This window comes from Equus asinus, chromosome 11, assembly GCF_041296235.1.
Source record: "Equus asinus isolate D_3611 breed Donkey chromosome 11, EquAss-T2T_v2, whole genome shotgun sequence".
Classification (NCBI taxonomy): Eukaryota; Metazoa; Chordata; class Mammalia; order Perissodactyla; family Equidae; genus Equus; species Equus asinus.
The window spans coordinates 66,375,696-66,398,661 of NC_091800.1; the positions used below are offsets into that span (position 1 = coordinate 66,375,696).

General features: G+C 35.0%; 1 protein-coding gene and 1 long non-coding RNA gene across 5 annotated transcripts in view; one reads left to right on the forward strand and one right to left on the reverse strand.

Annotated features, from left to right (window-relative positions):
* LOC139046511 (uncharacterized) overlaps window positions 1-22,173 on the reverse strand; it is a 47,075-nt gene extending 24,902 nt beyond the window's left edge. Inside the window, exons 1-2 of the long non-coding RNA XR_011506630.1 lie at window positions 21,998-22,173; window positions 209-324 (exon numbers count right to left, since the gene is read on the reverse strand). This is a non-coding gene — a long non-coding RNA (uncharacterized lncRNA). The remainder of the gene's footprint in view (window positions 1-208; window positions 325-21,997) is intronic.
* Window positions 1-22,966, forward strand: part of GPC5 (glypican 5) — a 1,278,940-nt gene that overhangs the window by 520,312 nt on the left and 735,662 nt on the right. The window lies entirely within an intron of this gene.

A 22,966-nucleotide genomic window follows, 5' to 3' on the forward strand; every position in this document is an offset into this window, starting at 1 on the left:
AAAGAAGGATGTTTTGCTCCTCAAGTATTTGTAAATGCAGGTTTGCCCTCTATCCGAAAGTACAGTGTTCCTATGAAAGCTTTCATAAGCTGAAATGGTGTAAAGCGAAGAAGCTATTACCACTAATTTATACGGGAAAAATTTTTGAATGTTCCCAGACCCGAAGATAACATACCAAAATAAATCGAGATAAAGCACAGATACTCACAGACACAGTTCAAAGCAGTGGCAGCTTGATGCTGAGATGCGGAGTGTAGTGCCGGGGAAGGAGCTTGGCTGTGCCACTTTGCTGCTCAGGATGCGCGCTGCCCTTATAACTGCTCACTGCAAAACAAAGGCTGAATGCTGTTTTTGCTTTTCACCTTTTTTGGTAAAAGCTAAAATCCTCTTTCATTTCTTTCATTTAGCGAAAACAGATACTAATGTAGATCTTTTGTAAAAGCGAAGTGGTGTAAAGCGAACTTTCGGATAGCAGGGGAACCTGTATGCCGCAGAGTTAGTGAAGACAATTTTTCATTGTTGGAAGGAAAGGAAAAAAATACACTTTTATCTTCCCAATAAGTGGCAAATAACAGCAAGCAGACTGCTGTCATTTTAGTACGTCTGTGTGTGTATTTTTGCATGGATTTTCTTAAATGCCCACTTAATGTTTTTAAATCACTGATGTTTTTATAAAACAATGAGGAGTAACTTTCAAAGGCACTTATGAAGTCTATTCTTATCTCATTAAATGAAATGGAGTTAGGTGACTTTACATTTACCTCCCTAGTACAAAGGGAATTCAATTTTCAAGCAAGAACCCGCAGTGATACCATAGATCTGTGCCATATTTCCTTTTTCCTTTTCTTTTTTCCATTTAGGGACCGTGGTGCTATATGAACCCAGAATGAAGAGAAAGGAAGCAAACTCATGCTAACAATATAGTTACAGCAAAATTAGTTTAGATAATCCCTAATCATTATCTTCTTTGTTTAGTAGAGTATATTACAAAAACATCACTAATTAGATTGTCTCAGATCTAATGTAGACCATCAACAGGGAAATGGTTACCGATCATGAAAATGCACCTAGAATTTTCTAATAATAACAAATTTCTTCCTCTATTGTATTTTTTTCTCATCTTTTTTACTTTCTTTTTACCTCATATATATTTTTCTCCATATTTGGTACCATCATCAGGAGAGCATACAATATCTTCCACATATTGTGACATATAATATGATGACATTATTTTATTATTATTATTATGGTAATTACTTCTAAACTTATAAAGCCATAAAGTCAATAAATGGTTTAAAAAATGTTGCATATGTACAGATATTATTCTGCAGTAGTTGTATTTTAAACCTTTTAACTCATTTTTTAAAAAGAGCTTTAGTTTCTAGTTAACATTTGTTCAGCAAACATTGAGGAATGACGTATTGTGATATCAACTTTTTTCTAACCTTCTCCCTTAATATTTAGCACAGTATTCTAGTAGGACATAGTAGATGCTCAAGATAAATTTTGAATCACAGAATTTTAAATCTACAATAGAATTTACTAATCTAAGTTGTTTTGGGGAGCAGGGAACTGAAACAGAAAAGTTAAGTGATCTGTCCAATAGCCTGCAGCCAGTTATAGACAGTGATAAGGCTGGAAGTCAAGCCTTATGACAAATGTCCTACCCATTCAGTCAACTTCTTATTAAAAATGTGATGACATATTAGAAGGAAACTTGCAATGGCATGCTACTTGAAATTAACCTGGGCATGAAAGAAGTCTAATGTGTAGTTCTTAACTACAGATTAAAGATATACAGAATTAAAGAGATGCAAAATTATGTCTATTAAACCACTAGAGATCAAAACTGAGTGATTTTATATCTCTATCTATAAGCTCACAAAGGTATTTTGAAACAAATTTCTAAAAATGGCACCACTCTTTTCCTTCTACTTTTATCTTTCATAGAAAATATGATAGAGGGGCCAGCCCGGTGGTGCAGAGGTTAAGTGCGCACATTCCAGTTCGGTGGCCCAGGGTTCGCAGGTTTGGATCCCAGGCGCGGACATGGCACCACTTGAAAAGCCATGCTGTGGTAGGCATCCCACATATAAAGTAGGGGAAGATGGTTATGGATGTTAGCTAAGGGCCAGTCTTCCTCAGCAAAAAGAGAAGGATTGGCAGCAGTTAGCTCAGGGCTAATCTTCCTAAAAAAAAAAAAAAGAAAATATGATAGAATGATATTTTCTTATGAATCATTAATTGAAATATGTTAATTCAATTTATATCCCAGAAACACACCTGTATATAGTAAAGGCCTTAGGTATTGGATAACTTTATACTACACAAGTAAAGACTTTACACAAAGTAGCGTAAAAGACAAGTAAAGACAAGTAAAAACCTAAATGATCAAGGTTTAGCCTTATTTTCCTCATAAGTGTAACTAAAATAATAATAATACATCTGAGAGGTTTTTTTGTTGTTGAATTATATATAATATATAATAATATGTTGTTAGTAGTACAGTCATCTCTTGGTATCCACAGGGGATTGGTCCCAGCAACTCCCATGGATACCAAAGTCTATGGACGCTTAAGTCCCTTATGTAAAATGGCATAGCACAATGAATACAGTCAGCACTCCGTATGTGAAGGGCTGATTGTATATATAATAATCACATATGATATATATTCTATGTTATATCATTATATATTATTATATATTATCTGTGTATTAACAAAATTATCATATTATATTATAAATATGACATTTGATTATATTAATTGTATATTCAAAATTGATTTGCCTAAACTGTGATAAAATCTTAGATATTTATAGAATTCTTTTGATACATCCCATCAAAGCACTCCATAGGAATTAAAACAAAAATGAGTTGAAGGACAGAGTTTCAGTATGAGAATATTAAGAGTACAGTCAAGAGAGCAAAGAAGCTTCTCACATGCTCTTTGTGAGCATCTTTCCAGAAAGCCAAGGCATCTATTGCCAATATATTTTGTGTAAGTCTTGAGAACACAGCATGTTCATTTTCACTTGGCAGAGTTTCTGTTTTATACACTGACTTTTCTGACTCTTACAAAAATATTTCATGACCTTTCCACTATTGACTTTTTAAAACATTAATTTTACAATATTAATTTTTGCCTGAATAAGTGGTTAAAAAATTTTAAATGTAGTTAATAAGGTATTTTTCCTATATGATATCAAGCAGCTCATAACGATTTTTTCTCAGTTTCGTTGTTAAGTTGACCAATGCTTTGGTCATCATACTGACAAAATAAATGACAAAAAATCCCACCATGTATTTCTTGGTCTTTAAATCTTTCCTTAAGAAGAAAATACAACACCATTACAATTGTTAGCGTAATAAAGAAGGGAGCTCTCACACACTGCTGCTGGGAGTGCAAACTGGTGCAGCCACCATGGAAAACAGCATGGAGATTCCTCAAAAAATTAAGAATAGAAATACCATATGATCCAGCTATCCCACTGCTGGGTATTTATCCAAAGAACTTGAAAACACAAATGCATAAAGATACATGCACCCCTATGTTCATCGCAACATTATTCACAATAGCCAAGACTTGGAAGCAACCTAGATGCCCATCAAGAGACAAATGGATAAAGAAGATGTGTGGTATCTATACACAATGGAATACTACTCAATCATAAGAAACCATGAAATCTGGCCATTTGTGACAACATGGATGGACCTTGAGGGTGTTATGCTAGTGAAATAAGTCAGAGGGATAAAGTCAAATACTGTATTCACTCATAAGTAGAAGATAAAAACAACAACAAACCAACACATAGCAATGGAGGTTGCATTGGTGGTTACCACAGGGGACATAGGGAGGGAGGAGGTGAAAGGGGTGATTAGGCCGTGTGTGGTGATGGATTGTAATGAGTCTTTGGGTGCTGAACACGATGTAATCTACACAGAAATCAAACTATAATGATGTACACCTGAAATTTATAGAATGTTATAAACCAATGTTACAGCAATAAAAAATAAATATGTAAATAAAAAGACTTTCAATTAAAACAGTTTGTAATAGATTTCTTTTTATATGACTAAGATAACGTCTCTTTTCTCTTTCTCTCTTATTATGTGTCAAATGAAAATAGCTATAGAAATTTTCAGCAAATTTGGAGAAAATTGTTGGTATGGTCTGAAAAATACGGGCCACAGAAAATTCATGGAGGAGTGCATCATCAATAATCATTTCAAGAACAGCTAAAACTGGGTACTGATTCTCACCTAAATTGGCAGAGTATAACTGAGATAATCTGATCGAAAATGTATACCTAATATATAGCTGATCAAATATATCGATATTTTTATACATTTATGTATGTTATTTTTTATTTTTTCTATCATTTTTTTGTGTCCAGGAAGACAACTCCTTGCTCCCCTACCCAAGTCACTTTCTGTTTGTTTAAATGGCTTTAACTCTTAGCACTTATCACTACCTGACCTTATTTATTTATTTTTTTAAGTTTTCTTGAATCCCCAAAGTCTGGAACAGAGCCTAGCATTTAATATGCATTAAATGAATATTTGTTGAATAAATACAGATGGAGAGAAAGTAAACAAGCCTGGTTTTAAAATCTGAGCTCCAAATAAAAAGCCACGAGGGAAGCAGGAATTACAGATGTTTATGTACCATGGAGCTTTTTTGCATATTCTCAATTCTGCATAGTTGTTTTCTTGGGGAATTACCGGCAATGATGATTAATGGTTCTTTTATGAAATGCAAGGTGCAGGAGATAGCCCAAAGTGAGCCAGACTATTGATATTATATAAAATAATATTTTATAATATTTTAGCAATTAATTGGCTCTGAAGCTATCAAATATAATGGAATAATTACAATTTTGGGTGCTAGTTTGAAATCTTAGCTAACAATTTGTTATGACCAAAAAACGTATAAAAACAGCAGCCAGGCTCTATTTTTTATGATAGAAGTGAAGAGAAAAAGGAAATTAAAAATGAGGAATTTTTTAGCCAGAAAATATTATGTCTGGAAGAATTTGAAAACAAATTCAGTGGTAGCTTGCATTTTTTTTATACAAATTATCCATGATAAGCTCTAAGTGGAAAGGAGAGAAATCTAACCATGAAACTCTTCATGATTGTGAAATTTGTCTTCCTGGACCATGAAAATGACAGGAAAAATTAAAAAGGCATTTAAATAATGAAATTACTGAGAAAGCAACATAGGGTCCCTGATGAAAATGACTAACAGGAAGTTGGCATGTAGTAATGTGTCCATATTTGCAAGTTTGGTGATTTTCTAGTACATGGCCCTTTTTCATTCCAACTGTGTTGGAATTCATGCATGTGACATTCACAGAGATTGTTTTAGGTTCAACATATCTGAATTGTAATAACAAATGTAATTCTTTTGTTTTGGGATAAGGCAATTTAAAGCCTACATCTTTTCTACTCAAAAAAAGCAAGAAGGAATAGCATATTTAGGCAACTTCAGTTTTACTTATCAGAGATAGCTTTGACAAACTGTTTTTGTGGTGGTATCTACCTTAGCGGGAATATAATAACTCTTATTTTGATAAGGGGCAAGAGGAGGAAGAAATCTTGAGTCTGAATATGTCGCAAAACGTGGAGACTGAGTTGCGATCAGTGCCAAGTGCCTGACTCCAACAGGTGGAATGAGAGTAATGGGCCTGGAAGACAACTGAGGGAGGACAGAAGCAAACATCACCGATTTTCCAATTTAATTTAGATATTTCACACAAACAATTTTTCCAGTGTTTAATTTTAAGCTTCAAACGGATGTTTTTCATGATGTTTTAAGTAGATAGAGTTTGTGAAATATAATTTGATCATTTCTTCATAAATTAGAGTACCCCTTTCCAAATTGTTTTATGCAAACCGCAGTGTCCTAGGGAATACTTATAGAGTACCCAGAGAAAATATGTCTTCGTGATCAAATAGCTTGGAGAAATACCAATGCCATTTTTCTCTTGGAGTGTAACAGTGCTTAACTGGTCTCTAAGAATTCAGAAAGAAAGGAAATTTGCTTAACTTTATTTAGCTTCATGTTTTTAAAATGCATTTGATTATAGAACTCATTGTTTTGTGGAAAATATTTTGGAAGGTATTAAATTTTTAAGGAGCACAGTTTGGGAATTAAAACAATCATTATTAATAATCCTCTATGGCAGTGCTTCTGAAACTTTAATATGCATATGAATCTCCTAGGGAACTTGCTAGAATGTAGGTTCTGATTCAGCATTTGTTGGGGCTGGGAATGAGATTCTGTGTTTTAACCAGGTCCCAGCTGATTTCCAGGCTGCTGGTCTGGAACCCACATTTTGATCAGTGTGGCTCTATAGCATTGTGGTTCTTTAGTTCCACAGAGATTATAGAGATGTGGAAAGATCTATGCTTTTACATCAGTGGTTTCAGCCCTTTAGGCAGAAGAGGTGAAACAAATCATTAGAATGGGATTCTCTTCATTTTAGCCCAGATTGGCATCAGGATAGCAAAGGGAAGGTAAAACAGTACACACAGCCCCTCCCATAGCCAAATTAATAAAAAGAGTTAATGAAGAAGAATCTGTTCTACAATTTAGAGACCACTCTCCAGCCCAGACATATGAAAAGGGAGATGTGGAAAGAGAAGATTCCTGATAGAGCTCTTTGGAGAGACTGATGCATCCGTTCTATTCCTTCTTTGAGGTAGACGTGGGGGTCCATTCATATGGTCCCAAGCCAAGTGACAATTAAAATGGAAACAATCAATTTTGAAATATATTCCCTGAAGTTGGGAGACACTGAGGGCTTATGCCAGACTCATTCTTGAGAACAATAAAACAGAATGTAAACTAGATCTAATCCATGCGTGGATTTAGGCTTAAGTGACAGGCCTATTAGAATTGGCCTGCACTCCTGTAATCTATTGGTGTGTGAGTATTTCCCATAACCTGTCTTGGAGTGAAAACCTGTCATGGAGCGAAAACCAAGCAAGACTGTTTTGGGTCGTTTCCGATGTGATTGCCTGTAGAACAGGAGATGTCAGCAGAAAGAGGCAGGTGATATGTCACTGGATTCTCAGAGTTGAGGAAGAAGTTGCAAAGGACTACCCCGAATGAACCCAGGTACCTCTATCTGAGTCAAGGGCACTATCGGAGACAAAGGCCCTGTAGGAACTCTCACGGGTCCTGAGAAGGGTAAGATACCGCCCTCCCTCCCAACATTTACCCTCTAGGTTTCCAGCTTAAAGCAGGTTTGAAAGGGGAAAAAATTTTAACTGTAAATTATCGTTTTGCTTATTATTAGTATCTTGGGCTGGACCTCTTGGTTTCTGAATTTAAATTTAAACTCTACTTAAATTTAAACTGTTACTCAAATGACTGTAGGAGTCTCTAATTAAAATGAGCAGGAAAGCCACAGTCATCTCAAAGAATTCATTCAAAATCATGTGAAACTGAGGCCTACTGAATCAAGTTTTAATTCAGGGGTGGTGGAAGATGAAATTAAGTTGTATTTTTTTCTCTCTCTCTCTCGTTTTTTTAAAATCTTGGGAGTCAGGTGTGTTCAACAGACTGGTCACAAAGGATTAATACTGATCCAGTCTCCCCGACCGGTGTCAGAACTCACCTCTTGCTATAGTCAGTGTCTCTGCCACTCACTTTAATTTGTTACTTCTAATCAAGAGAGGGCTCAGAACACAAGTGATCTGGCCATTAGGGAGCTGAGAAAAGACAAGAAGGGCCCTTCTTTGCATAAAAATATAAGAATTTCAACTCATAAACTTTACCTTCGTCCACAAGATTTCTTTTATTTGCTTTTTGTCCTTTTATTTCTCTCTCTTCCTTTCTTTCTTCCTTCTGTCCTTCCTTCTTTGTTTTCTTTCTGCCCTCTTTCTCTCAGTTTTTTTGAGGTGTTAATCAGATTGTTGTAATCTTACTTGTAAAAACTTTATATACACATATCTTGAAATATATACAAAATACATTGCATTAATCTTTATCAATAAAGAAGTTGCATATTACTTTGATATTTGTCCATTGCTTCAGGGAGTGTTTTTAAATTTTAGGTTTCATTTACAGAGGGAGGAATGAAGACAACATAATAGATGTCTTAAAAACAACAAATTATTTTGTGTGTCTGTGTATACTCTCATTCAAGTGCTGAATAAATACTGAATTTGTGCATTAGGCAGAACACACACAAACTGGAGACATAGCACCAAGACATGCTTTTGGTTCATTTGGCAAAGTTGTATCCTTGTTTTTCTTAGCTCTGATAAATGGCAAAGCAACTTTCTGCCTCTGGAACCATCACCTCTCCATGAGTTGAAATTTTGGCCATTCTGCTTGCCTTTAATATTGGCAAGCATTTATTGAGCATTTACTGTGAATCAGAAATCATGCTGAGTATTTTATGTATATTAATTTATTTAGGCCTCACCCTTCCCAAACTTCTGATGCAGGCATTTTTATCCCTATTTATATGGATAAAATAAGGCTCACAGTATTAGCAATTCCAAGTCATAACCCAGGTCATATAGAAGAGTGAACCCAGACTTTGAACCCAATAAGTTGTCTAACAAGTCTTGTACTTGTAGCCAGGATGACAAAGGAGAATATAAACATTTGATATCTGCAAGGAGTTGACTTTGTCCCACAAGTGAAAAATAGATTTTGTGGGGATTTCTTCTCTATTTACAGTGCTCTTGCAAAGATTATACCGTAGTTCCTTCTTTGCCAGTTATTTACAATAACTGAAATTTAATATCATCTCAAGAGGTAACATTAAACTATACAAAATCCCCAAGATTAAAGAAAAATATGCTTTGATTTTGTTTCTAATTCTTTTTGGGGAATGAGAATTTGAGCTATTCTGAGTTTTATGGATATCCTATATATGTTCATGTACGTGAAGTTAATTCCCTGTCTCAAGGGTAGAACAGATATAAAAAGGCCAATTACAATTTTATGAATAGGAAATATAAGATCTGGGGCTTCGCTTTTTCTCTATTGTTGCATTCTAAATAACAGCACTATTTCTAGGGAATACTTACATCCTTTCTGACACGGAACAACTAGGAACTTTCATTAGAGAAAAATCAAAGCAGATGCAATGTGAGTCCCCATATATTGCAAGTAATGTTAAAATAGATTCCAAACTGGTGTCTTGTTTTGATGAAAACTCAGAAGACAATCTGGAGACTGTCAGACTCTAGAGACGGAGGCACAGATGGAGTTCTGAATTAAGTGACTTTGTATTTTGAGATTTGAAATGAGCTCTAGTCCCAACTGTATATTTCAATGATTGTGGACTAATTGGATGTGGTAATTGATTATTAAAGGCTTTATACTCTTAAAATGGTAAGGTGCATAAATAGTAATTTAAACATGTATAACAAAATTCAAGATGTAAACTTTATCTCCAGATTAATATATGTAGCCAGAATTGCATGAACCATGTTTTGATTTGATTGGTAACACAATATTCTGGATTAGTGAATTTTCCATAAAGCTAAAAGAAATTCCCTGAGATGTCAAAAGTTAAATATTTTAACTAGTCTAATACGTAAAACAACAAAATTTACTGCCTGCTTCCCTATTGCACCAAGCAGTTTCGAATTGTATGCTATTTAGACTTTTTTGGTGGACCAAAAACATCATGAATGCTAATTTATTCAATGAATATTCATTTAATAAATATGTAGTGTGTGCCTGCGATGTGCCAGGCTCTGTTCTTGGTATTGGTAGCACAAAACACATGTCTGCCTTTGGGGAGAGGCAAGCAAATCACGTATTAAATATAGATATAGGAAAGTGGCCTGTACTGAGGGCAACAAATAGAGCAGGGTAATGTGAGTCTGGAGTGCCAAGGAGGCTGGAGGTTGCAATTTCATAGATAGTGGTCAGAAGAGGCCTCACTGAGCAGGTGGTATTGGAGGGAGTTAGCTGTGCATTGTCTAGAAGACCAGCATCCAGGTCAGAAGGAATTGCACATGTTCTGAGGTAGGAGCATGCCTGGCTTGATCATGGTGCAGCGAGGAGGCTGGTGTGGCTGGAATGGGGAAGACTACAGCAGAGAATGTCAGGAGGTAGTTAGGATCTCTCCCTGTTATGATCCAACATTTGTGACAAATTCCACCAAATCTTCACACCAATGCAGAAGTCATGGGGAGGGATTGAGTTTTGCTAAAATATATATGGGAATGTTTGTTTGGTTTTAACTAAGTACTGGTATGTACTCATGAATACTGTCACTGTGTTCAAGGACATTTGCTAGTGATGGGCATCCAGAAGCAAAGACTCAAGTCTAGAGGAGGCAGACTGAGGACTGAGAGGGTAGGTGAAGGAGCAGAGCAAGACCAGTTTGTGCTTCATCAAAGGTGTGCTGGCACTGGGGAGGCAACTGAAGAGCAGCCATACTCAGTTTATAACTCCCTTCGGAGAATCAAGGGAACTTGTTCTCCTTTTCTTACTCAGCATAACTCATAAAAGCATCATGCCCTTCGCCCCATACCACCACTCAATCTCTAATTCTACAAATCGCTGTAATTGTCAAACCTCCCTAATGCAGGCTGAAGCCCAATCCTGTGGCTATGGCAGTAGTAGCCTTCTCTATTTCCTTCCCATTTTTTTTTTTTCTTTTTTCATAAGTGAACATGTGTCAAAGATTTGATTCAACTCGTTAATTAATGAAGCATCCAGTAGATGTTGCAACTGCTTCACAAGAGAACTCAAGTACCACACCTTTATAGTCAAATGGGGAATACTGAAATGAATTTATCCTTCTCATTTTTTACTCTGTGGTTTAGCAGATTCATCTAAAACCAAAGATAAACTTAATTTTATTTCCTATGCTAAAATAGTTCCACATATGTAAACTATATTTTCCCAGATTTCTACCTTAATTGCCATATAGATCTTCTGTACTCTGTAAGAACAAAGATGCTCTCACATCTCCTTGGTGATTGTAGCCCCCTTTTTGCAAACCATTCTCTTTTTAAACAAACTATAGGAATAGCTGACAATATAGTAAGTACATTCATCCCCAAACAAGGTGTCAGGCACTTTACAAACACTGTGTCCTTTAACCTGCACAGCAGCTCTGTGGGGTGAGTACTACCAACACTTTCCTAGTTTTACAGATCAGGAAGATGAAATACGAAGTGTCCATCAGTTGCTCTCAGTCATGGCAGGTAAGCGGCACAGCTGCAAATAGAGTCCACATTGCAAACTTTTTAAGATTCATTCTAGGTCCTCAGAAACACCTTCCTAAGCAGTTAAGGTTTATGGGATCTGGGGAGCACCCATGTTTCATACCAATTTCCTCTGAATACCTTACCAAAGAGGCTTGGGCGAAAGTGGATGAGGTGGGGCAGGCTAGGAGGAGCAGAGGAAGGCTAAGAACATGGTTCCAGGCCGCACCTTTACAAACATATTTGGAGAATTGGAAGTGTAAGATAAGACAGAAGGAACTTATAAAGACGAGTTATCGAGTTTGATTTTCTTCTGTAAAAGGTACAGAACTATTAACGGCTTTCAGGAGGAAAGTGATCTTGCTCATTAGTATAAATTGAAAATACGTTATATTGGAGCTCTAGTTCCGATTAAGATGGGAATTAGAACAGTGGCAGGCAGATGACACTGGGCACACTAGCACCTAGTTTTATCATCTGTAGAGATAGGCCAAGGATGATCAATTAGTTTATGATAGAAACTGATTAGATCTCACATTTCTTGGGGATGTATATTTGTTTGCTCTTTATCCATTTCATTGTAATGTTGAAATGTATTTATATTTCCCATAAATGAAAATGGTAAAATTATGACATGTTCAATTCATATGCTTTTTCTTTTAATGGTAAAGTAATTCTATAGATCTACAAAGAAATGCTTGTTTTGGGCCAGCCCAGTGGCACAGCGGTTAAGTGCACATGTTCTGCTTTAGCGGCCCAGGGTTTGCTGGTTTGGATCCTGGGTGTGGACATGGCACCACTTGGCACGCCATGCTGTGGTAGGTGTCCCACATATAAAGTAGAGGAAGATGGGCATGGATGTTAGCTCAGGGCCAGTCTTCCTCAGCAAAAAGAGGAGGATTGTCAGCAGTTAGCTCAGGGCTAATATTCTTCAAAAAAAAAAAAAGAGAGAAATGCTTGTTTTCCTCTCCCCTCCTCTCCTCCACCCCGTGTCCTCTTAAGTATACCAATCAAGTTATTTAGGAGAACAAAGAGAGGACACACAAGCACACACACACTTTGACAAACTAGAAGCTGACAACTAAATGATTGTGGTGGATTATAGATATATATTAATTTTCATAAATTCTATTGTATTCTATTGTATGTCTAATTTCATATGGGGAGAGAACCCTGAACTCACAAATTAGAAATTTCTTCCACATTTTGTTGTGTAGGTTAGAATAAAATATATTTATTTTATTTATTCAGATTTTATTTATTTAAAATATATATATTTTGTACATAGGTTAAAAGACTATATTTAACATATCATTGGGTGTTAGTAAGTGTTTCCAAAATGTTAAAGTTGATTATATAATATACCCTAGAGAGGAATTAGGTATTTTTGACACCTCTTTTTCAAAACACATTTTACATGCCTTTAACCAACTGTATTACTTAAAAATCAGTTTCTGAATCTAAGATGTCATAGCTGGATAACATTAATGTAGTTGACTACTTCACAATACAATTAGTTTTAAAAGTTTTCTAAATTATTTATTGGTTGTTAGCTGCCATTTAAGAAAAATAATTACAAATTCCAGTTTTAATTTTTCGAGTTTATTAGTTCCCTATTGCTGCTGTAACAAATTACTACAAATTTAGTGGTTTAATGTGTTGCATTCAGTTCTCGAGGCCAGAAGTCTGAAATGGGTCTTTGGGACTAAAATGAAAGGTTGTGTCCCTTCTGTAGGCTCTACGGGAGTATCTGTCCCCCCCCCCCCCCCACCCTTTTCTGGATTCTAGAGGCTGCCTGCATTCCTTGGCTCCTAACCACATCATTCCAAATTCTGCTTCCATCATCACAACTCTTTCTGTGACTCTTATACTTTTGCTTTTATTTTTTTTCACTTGTAAAGACCCATGGGATTACATTGGGCCCACCTAGATAATCCAGGTCGATGTTTTATAGCAGAAGCCTTAACTGTTTTTTCCTCATCTCAAACCATAGCTTTGTTATTTTTTAAATTGAAGTATAATTGACATACAATATCCTGTTTCAAGTGTCCATCATAGTGATTTGATATTTATATACGTTACAAAATGAGCACCACAATAAGTCTAGTTACCATCTGTCACCATACAAAGTTATTATGGCATTTATTCGAAGAAAAACACTATTTCGAAGAGATATATTCATGCCTATGTTCATTGCAGCATTATTTACAATATTCAAAATCCTTAACTTTAATTACATCTGCAAAGTTCTTTCTGCCATATAAGGTAGCATACGCACAGGTTTTGGGGATTAGGGTGTGAAAATCTGTAGGGGGAAGGGAAGTTTTATTCTGTTTACCATTTGTAGTACAAACATTTATCAGTAAGTTTGGAAAAAATATTCTGCACCAAATATAATGAAAATTAATTTTTCCTTCAATATGTTTTTTCTGTAACTATATAACAATATTTTTTAATTGAAAAATAGCTAATGATCCCATGCCATGTAAATTGTTTGAATGACAAATGCATGAACTTTGGGCTACTAATTTTTGTTTGCTTGTTTTTTTATTCCATTACCATAATTTATGTAGTTTTCAAGACATCAAATAGAACAATATAATTTAAAAATTTATACTACTTTATTTTTCTAAAATAATGACAATGTTTTTGAGTTCATACTCTCTTCCCAACTCAGATGAGGAGGTAAAATGTCAGCTCAAATCTAATAAAGCAGTTCTTAATTTGATTAACCTTAATTATCTAACATAAATTGATGCTTTGCCAAGTGCCCTATTGAGATCTCTTCCTATGATTGATTAAATGTTGATCGCTAATTCTTCCCATTGAGAGGAGGGTTCCATTGCCTCTTTCCTTGAAACTTGGCTGGCGCTGTGACTGGCTTTTTCAAATAGAATGAAGTAGAAATAATGCTAAATGATTTCATAGTTCAATGTCAAGAGATTCATCGTTTCTATTTTCATCTTCTTGGACCACTCCCTCCATGTAAGAAATCCAACTGTCTTGAGACCCCAGGTAGAGAGGCATCTCAAACCAGCCAAATTGAAAGATGCCATATGAAGTGACAGACATGCGAAGGAAGAGTTCTTAAAAATTCCAGCCCCAAACAGCCACCAGCACTATGCAGCCAACTGAATGATCCCATCTGTTGCCATGTGGAACCAACCTTGGCTGAGCCATGCCCAAATTCCTAATCTGCAGAATCATAAACAAATGAAATGGTTACTGTTTAAAGCCACTACATTTGGGGGCAGTTTGTTACTCAAGAGTAGATAAACAATTAGTCCTCTCTTTTGTAAATTAAATTTAGTAATTCATTCCAAACCTCTTGCTTTTGTGTGATGCATTGAGCAGATTTCAAATTTTTCTTTTCTATATTTAAATATCTATATGATACAGCATCTCCCAATGGCACAATGGCTATTTCTATCTCTAGACATGGAGCACGTCATCGTCTGCTGAAAGCTATAATTTAATTTGTCTACCATGGATCCAGAAGGATGGTACAATCATTTGAATTTTACTGTTTATTTGGAGGATAAGAGCAGCCTTAAACAGATTTGAAGTATGGATAGAGAGGATTTACAGCCCTCAACAACAACCTTTGTAGTCTCAAGCCAATCAAATTAGTCTTCATATTTAGCCTCTGATGTAGTGTTTTATTAGAAGTACATAAAAAAGATAAAAAGAGCATAGTATAGCTATTTCATTCCTTGCCTACACCTCTGAAACAGCAGGTTAGTCCTGCGTGAAGGGCTGTAGACTCATAGATCCTTTTGGTAGGAAAAATGATAGATATAATTGAATGTGTTCTTACTGCCTCCATCCAAGTCCTCTGACCATAAATTCTGGAGAGATGTAAAGAGAAGGCCTGAATCTTGGTTAGGGTCCTCCAGGATGGTCAGAAGACCCAACTACATTGGTTCCAGCAGCTGACTTAGTAGAGAGTCTTTAGAGATTTTTTATTAATAAACTTTACTTTTTAGAGCAAAGCAAAATTGAGATTCACAGCAAAATTCAGCAGAAATTATAGAGAGTTCCCATACATCCGCTGTTCCCACACATGCACAACCTTCTCCACTATCAACATCCAGCATCAGAAGGTATGCTTGTTACAACTCCAATGAACCTACATTGAAACGTTATTATCTCCAAAAGTCCAGAGTTTACATCTCTCTCTGAACACGTATACTCTAGTATTATTTTATATAAAAGGGCATATACTCTATATGCTTTTGCTTGTAACTTTCTTTATTCACCCAGTAGTATATGACTGAGATCTTTCCATGGTCAGCAAATAATATCATGTATAATGACTAGTTTTCCTTTGGAAAGGTGTACCTTCATTTATCTAGCCATGATTAACTTTTAAGATGTTTCCATATTTTCATATTATGAATAATATTTAGATGAACATCTTCTTAACTATAAATTTTTTTACTACTGAAGCATATATAAAATACATTCCCTTAGCTATAAGACTCAATTTTGCATAAGTTATAAAGATTTAAGTAAAGTTCATATAAGTTATATTTTTCATTTTTAGTTATTTTTCATGTTTAGCTTGGATTTCATTATTTTCTTAATATCATAAATACATTTGATATAGGTAGATGGTGAATAGAGAGAGAGAGAGAGAATTTTCATACGATTTTTCAGATCTAATTTATATTCCCCAATTTTATCTTCTGTTGCTCTTTATAAGAATCAAATCCCTAAAAAAGATGCCCACAATACTAAAATGAGAGAGAATTGATAGATTTTATGGAAATGTAAATACATGAATTATTGACTCAATGTAGTTATTGTAGTAATAGTAGATGCCTTATTGTGTAGAATCTAATTCAATCTTTGAAATAAGTATCAAAATAATTTTTATTTATCCTAAAATCATTTCATTTATTTATCCTCGTATACAGTATAAAGAATGTTGGTTTTCTTTAACTTGATTCCCCCTTGCTTTGCTTTTTGCTACCCGGTAATCTAAAACTCAGAGAAGAAATATGTTGGCATTCTTCCAAAACCTCTTTAACCATAGCTTAATTTAGGTTCTCATCAATAAGAGAAAAAATGGAATTCTCAAAGTTGTCTTAGTTATTTGATAACACAGAAAAAGCTGTCCAGCATGGCAGATCTATACAATTCTATTGTGAATGAAGAGAAGTCACTGCACATTGGATAAAAAAAAGCAAAGCATAATTACATACAATGCTTGTTAAATTACTATTGCTAATTTTAAAGAATGAATTACAATTTGAGAATGGAAATTATTAAAGAAAGCAGAAAAAGTGTCCTATATCATTGCCTCAATATAGCCTAAATTGTCATCAACCCTACTTAGTTATTCATCATACTTTAAAAATCTTTAGGAAGTCAATCATGTTTAGCCCATTCATTGCAGCCATTCATAAGCAGTAGAAGCAAACCGCAAACTCTAGGTTAATTGTGTTTAAATGCTAAGACATTGACCAGAACTACTGCAAAGCATAAAAGACCTATCAGTTTCTCCCCAGGAGTTCCTCCAGAGTTTGGAGCAGGATGAATTTGTATAGGTCCCTCTTTGTAACCAGGCTACTCTTCAGATAATGCATTGCACTTCACTCAATAGAAAATGACAGAACCTATTGCTTTGAGGATGTGATTTCTCCTGGAAATGGATGATAAATCACAATTATATAAACTGAGGGAAGACATAACATACCTGTAGGCTGCATAATAATAATCATGGCAAGAGGAACCTATTGCATTTGCAAGTTTAGAACTAACAGGTTTTGCAGACAGTGCAATAAATCAATTTTGAAAATGCCAAGTCAAATTAGGTGTGCTGAGCTATTAACTACTATTTGGTTTACAACAAAACCAGAAATTGAATTATAGAATTTGTTTTAGACACTTCATTTGTAAAGTACATAAGAAATGCTAAGAGGTGTGGCACATTTACACATGCAACAATCTTATGCACCCACAGGAAAGGAAAATTAAACTGCAGTGCAAAATAGTGCTGTTTCTATTTTAAGAGAATTAAATCAATTCATGAAATTAAGTTTTAAAAGTTAGCAGTCACACCTGTAATAGATCACGCTTTTAATATAATCTAGAAATATTAGATAAAAACACATAATTTAAGCATAGCCATGCAATATGCTCTGTTATAAACTAAATCTGTGACCCAGGGACAGTCACACCCTCTTGGGGAATGGAACATTTTTGCTGTGTCAGTGAAAACAACATTTTTTTCCTGAAGTCTCAGTTTTCTATAACTGTCTCTCAGTATCCATTACCAAAAGTGAAAGAATGAGCCGGCAGATAAAACTGTGGACAGTCCCACTTTTACTGCTTTTAATTTATTTTCATGTATTGATATGTTGCATAATGTTTTATTAATGAGACAAATTCTTAAAGAAACAAGCAAACAAACAATACTCTAGACTCTGAGTCTTTTTTATTCCTAATATTCATTCTATTTTGCTAAGAACAGCAAAAATTTATCACTCTGTTTCTTAACTAACATATTTCCAAATTTTGATGTCAGTGAAACTATGCTTCTTTTTTCACATGTTAAAAATCTTTTCCACTTTCCACGCTTTCTTGTCTCTAAAGGATCAAGTAATGATGTGAAAGAAGGAAGTTAAGATCATTAAGAAAGGAAGAGTTATGCATTTTTTTTTTGTCTGTCGATGGGGGTTTATACTCTGGCCATTCTATCTGGCATTTTTGTTATTAATAACTGTTGGCTAGATCGCTGTTAATAAAGTGGTAGATTTTCACTTGTAAGAAATGTATTTATATACTTCATAGGACCTATTTATAGTGCTAGCTGAGAAATAATGTCTTTGCTCATTTGTGTTGGTTTATTCCATATCCAAGTTTTATATTTGGTAACTTACACATAACATTGTGAGATTTTTCAAACATTTCTAAAAGTAAATCAGAATGTTACTGTTATGCAAAGTTTGACTGTAAAGGGATGTTGTCATTTTTTAGTGTAGTAAGAACCAAATTTGCTTAATTCCACAAAAGTTACTACAGAAAGCTCCAATTTTATTTCAACGAAGCTGTTAGTATTTAAGACATCTTCCTGTCTTAAAATGTGTGTTTGCACGTTATTTGAATATCCACACTGGTGGCAAATTTGTGGCAAATTTGTGAAGAGCTTGGTTTTGTAAAATAGCAAAATGAACTTTTGAGTCTAGTGAATAATGTGGATTATCATGTTGCCTATCAATCTTTTTGTGATGAACTAGCAAGTCTCAAATTTTATAATGGTTTGTGATTTGACTCCGAAAGCATGTCCCAAGGAGAATTAAAACATTTTTTTTATTCTTTGTAGTTGAAGTACAATTACATGCAGTGAAATTTGATGAGATTTAACAAATGCTCAATATACGTGGCCCAAATCCCTCATCATTCATTCAGCAAAGATTTATTGAACACCAGTGTGAACTCCTAGTTACTAGAGATACAGTTATGAATCAGATCAAGTTACCACCCCAAGGGCATGGGGAGGAAGACAAGAAAAATGATTTGTCCTTAAGGGGTAAAGGCTCTTCAATTTAAATATGCACAGGAAGGGTAGAAATAGCAACAGAATGATCAATTCTACTTGAGAAGGCAGATCCAGAAAGACTGCTTTGAGGAGATGATATTTTTGTCCTGGTTCCACCTTACTACTTCATGAATTGGCATAGAAAGTGAGGTCTACTTAAAAAGGAGACGCCAAATTTGTATTGTAATTCAGATCCCAGCAACCTGGGGCCAAAACCTCTTTCTTGAAATAAGGTTTCTAGTTTGGTTCACCGGTGAATGTCATAGAATCAAGTCCAGTGTCACGATGTTCAATGTAATCCCCAAACCAGTTGGGTTTACATCTTTGTTAATAATGATGTTTTCCTAAATTTTATTCCATAGTAACTTAAATTGTCATATCAAAGTTTGGTTTTTTTTAAATCTCAAATCTCAGAGTTTGCTCCATTCCACTAAAGAAAATGCCAAGGTGGTTGTCTAAATCAAATAAACTCATTGCCTAATGAAAGGGGTATAGAAGGGTAAAAATTAGAGTGAAAGCTTCTGAGAAAATATTTCCTTATTGATGAATGAGAGTTGGTTTATTACTCCTACCATGTTTGGACCTGAGAAAGAAATTATCAAAAAGGAAACTAAGAGTTTTGAAAATTAACTCTGCAGCAAATTTAAAATAAATAAGTTAAAAGAGCTTGGAGCTGATAATAAAGATGAGTTCAACATAGAAACAGATGATTCTCTTTGGAGCTATTAGAATGAGCCATAAAAAGGAATTTTCCTGACTAGAAAACAAAAAATCTTAATGATATTACATGAGGGAGTTTCAGGTACCATAAAGGTTAGTATAAGAGTTTAATATGTAAGAATTTATATAAGTAAGTTACTAGTGAGAAGTAATGCTCTTAGTAATTCTGTGTACTAATAAATTGCTCTAAATAAATGGCATCTATAGCTTATTATATACCTGAAAGTTATTAAAATTTTAATTATTTGAGTGACACTTTTGTTGAAAATTGTGGTTTTTTAGGTGTATAATTAAATGGCCAAATTTTACTGAGAGCTGCCATTTCTAAATCCGCAAAGGCATGCTCCAGCTTTTGACTAAATTTAGCATAGATTCTTTATCAGAATTTGATGCCTCAAGCTTCTAATTACAGGGACATAGACACAGAGATTTTACAAAAATTCCTCAGCAGCATTGGAACAAAACAAATAACTCTATTTTACAGCTATACATGTTCACTGATGCCATTTGCCACTTGTGATGTGTTAGGCTATTTATAGGAAAGTTGTCAGATAGCCTGAGGTCATTTCTCACTCTAAATTGTGTTTTTCAACCATGACTGCACATTGGAACCACCTGGGAGTTTTAAAAATTACTGATGTCAGGGTTCCACCCCTAGAGTTTTTGATGTAATTGGTCTGAGGTGGAGACTGGACGTCAGGACTGTGCAGCCAAGGTTGAGAACACTGCTCTAAAGAAACTTGAAATATGAGAATCTTGGATATTTTAAAGGAGACTCTATTCTGCAGCTGCGTTGCAGAAATTATAGCAAAATAACTGGTGTATGTTGCTCAAAGACAGAGCACACATGTGACGAGCAGGGAAGACACTGGATAAGGGTTTCTTCAAATATATAAAAGTGTTTATCATGGATTTAAACTGGTCAATTCAGAGAGCATCGTATGAGAACAATAATCAAAGTAATTCCAAATAAAACCAATTGTGTTGATAATTTTGGTTCGCAAAATAATGATGCTGCAGAGAACATAGAGCTTCTCAGATCAGTGATGCTGTTAAATAGCAAAATAACCCTTTGAGAGCACCTGAAAGGGGAATTAAATTATAACAGTTATTTCTGATTTGTGGTTGGGATCAGTGGTTTGCTTTTGCTTTATTTTTTTTAATGTATGAACCAAAGAGTTACGAGTTCAAATTTTTTTATAGGTAATCTCTAATCTCCACAAAAATAAATGGGACCAGAAAAGGTTTACCCCAGTTTCTCTGGAGCCCATAAATAATTGCTTTCAAGGGATGTTTAAATGAAATGATTTCCCTGACTGCAGGGGTTGGGGATTGATGAAGATTTGTCCTTTGTGAGTAATGAGAAAAGTAGAATTCGATATAAAAATAGTAAAGAAATAATTAGCTTAAAAAAAAAAGCTGAATTCCATGTTTAGCAAAGTTAATGAGTCCCTAAATTCCTAAAGCTGAATACTGGTGTGTAGATGAGTGTTCCAAACCAATAGAGAATAACCTTAATAATCATGGATGTTTAGCTAAAACCTAATTTCTTCCTATCATTTTGTATCTACCAAGTTTCAATCAAAATGTTTTGGGTCCTACAAGGCCCAAAATAAGTTTTACTTTCCTGACAGTGTTCTTTACTAGTGGGTTACTTTTTGAGAGGTAATTTATCAGGAAAAAAATTAAATTTACATTTTCAAAATTGTATGTTGGGTTAATTGATCAGATCTTTTATCTGTTTTCTGTTTCCAGTTTAGTAGTTTGGTTACTGATATGTAGATATTCAAAAATATTTATTGAAAGTATAAATTTTAGTACTGGATTTTTGAGGGGACCAGTGTAAGATCAGTTACTTTTTAAAATGTTTGGCATTTTGCATATTCACGCTATCAATATAATGTGAGTAATTTGAAAGACTATAGCTATGTGATCATTTCAGATAAGAGAAACTGAATATGCAAGAGTTGAAAAGACAAGACTTTAAGTATGGGCTGAAGACTTTGAACTTAACCAGGGGATAAAGTAAAAACCACTGTTTTACTGGAAGATTCTTTTTTCTTTTTTTTCTAGGAATTTTGGTAGAAGAGATATGAGTTGAAAAAGGGAGGCAGAAGCTTAGAGGGGAAGGTTGACTAGGTAAACTTGGATAATTTTAGATCTAGGGGGACAGAATACTCAAGGACTTGAAAGGAGGAAAAGTTACTCTAATGTTAGAGGCCGGGGGCTGCCATAAACTAATCTAATCATATGCTATGCTGATTGCTCTGTCTCCCATCAGGTCCTATAGAGGGATTTGTACCAAGAAGCGGTTCGATAAATATTTAGTAAATGAATGTTAGATGATGGATTGGAGGGGAGGGGATATGGCTGAATGTGTGAGTAGTGAAAATGGAAAAATTAGAAAGGATGTCGATGATTTACTTAGATTTTGTTACATTGGGTTGTGATAAAACAAACCTGGGAAGAGAAACAAAAGAAATAGAAAAGATTAGCAGAGCACAGAGAAGGCCAAAGCTCCCTACACCAGTGCTACTCACCCAGGATATTCACTGGCTTCCTTGAACCACATGTAAACAGCTTGTCCAGAGTAGATTTAAGTTTTCCAGAGTTAGAGGGGCCAGTTCTTCACGCTCCATTTCCCTAATTGAAAGTCCGGAGGCCTGAGAGGAAAATTAGCTGCTCTTCTGAGAGAAGGTGGGCCAACTCTGTAAGCGATTTTCAGTATCAGCTTTCAAATTCCTCATTTCCACAAATGTTGACTAATCAAGCTGAGAAAATAAAATGAAAACATGCAGACTTGGTTTGAAGGGCCTGTGATTTATTTCAGGATAGTGCTTCTTTAGCAGGCAAATGAATCCTGGTAGACATGCAAGAGTTTGCTCCTAATCCAGAATAAACAAGATGTGTTTTACTGGAAAATGGCAGCTATAGCAAAGGGTAGCTTGACAGCAAGAGTACAGAATACTATAAAAATATTTTCTTCTTTTTTTCCACGCACGTGTAATTCCTGCTTGAATGCAAGAAGGCTGAATACCAGCTTTATTTAATATATTTTGTGTCAGCTTCTGTGTAAAGATCTTGTTTTTTTGAGGTGGAGAAGCGGAAAGAGGAGAGCATTAATTCCAGATGGCTTTAAGCAAATGTTAGAAAGGTGAACATTTGTAGGCTTCCAAATATCTGTTGGCTAGTTGACATTTACAAACACTGCGCTAGGTAAGCTTTCTCCTTTAGCAATATTAAGGTTCTGGCAGCAAGTAAAGGATGTGTGAAATGAAATATGCCATTCAAATATAGTAAAGAAAGAAAAGACTATTCGTAACCACTGCTGGGGAATATCACGAGAACCAAATCCTTCTGATATTTCAAATGTCCTATTAAAGCATTGCAAAGCTTAACTATAGTCTGTTCTTGAAAATATTTGGAACTATTAGCTCCATTTCCAACATCACACTTTAAAGTCCACACATTTTTTGAATGGCAAGCTGTCTATTTAAATGTGGAAGCAC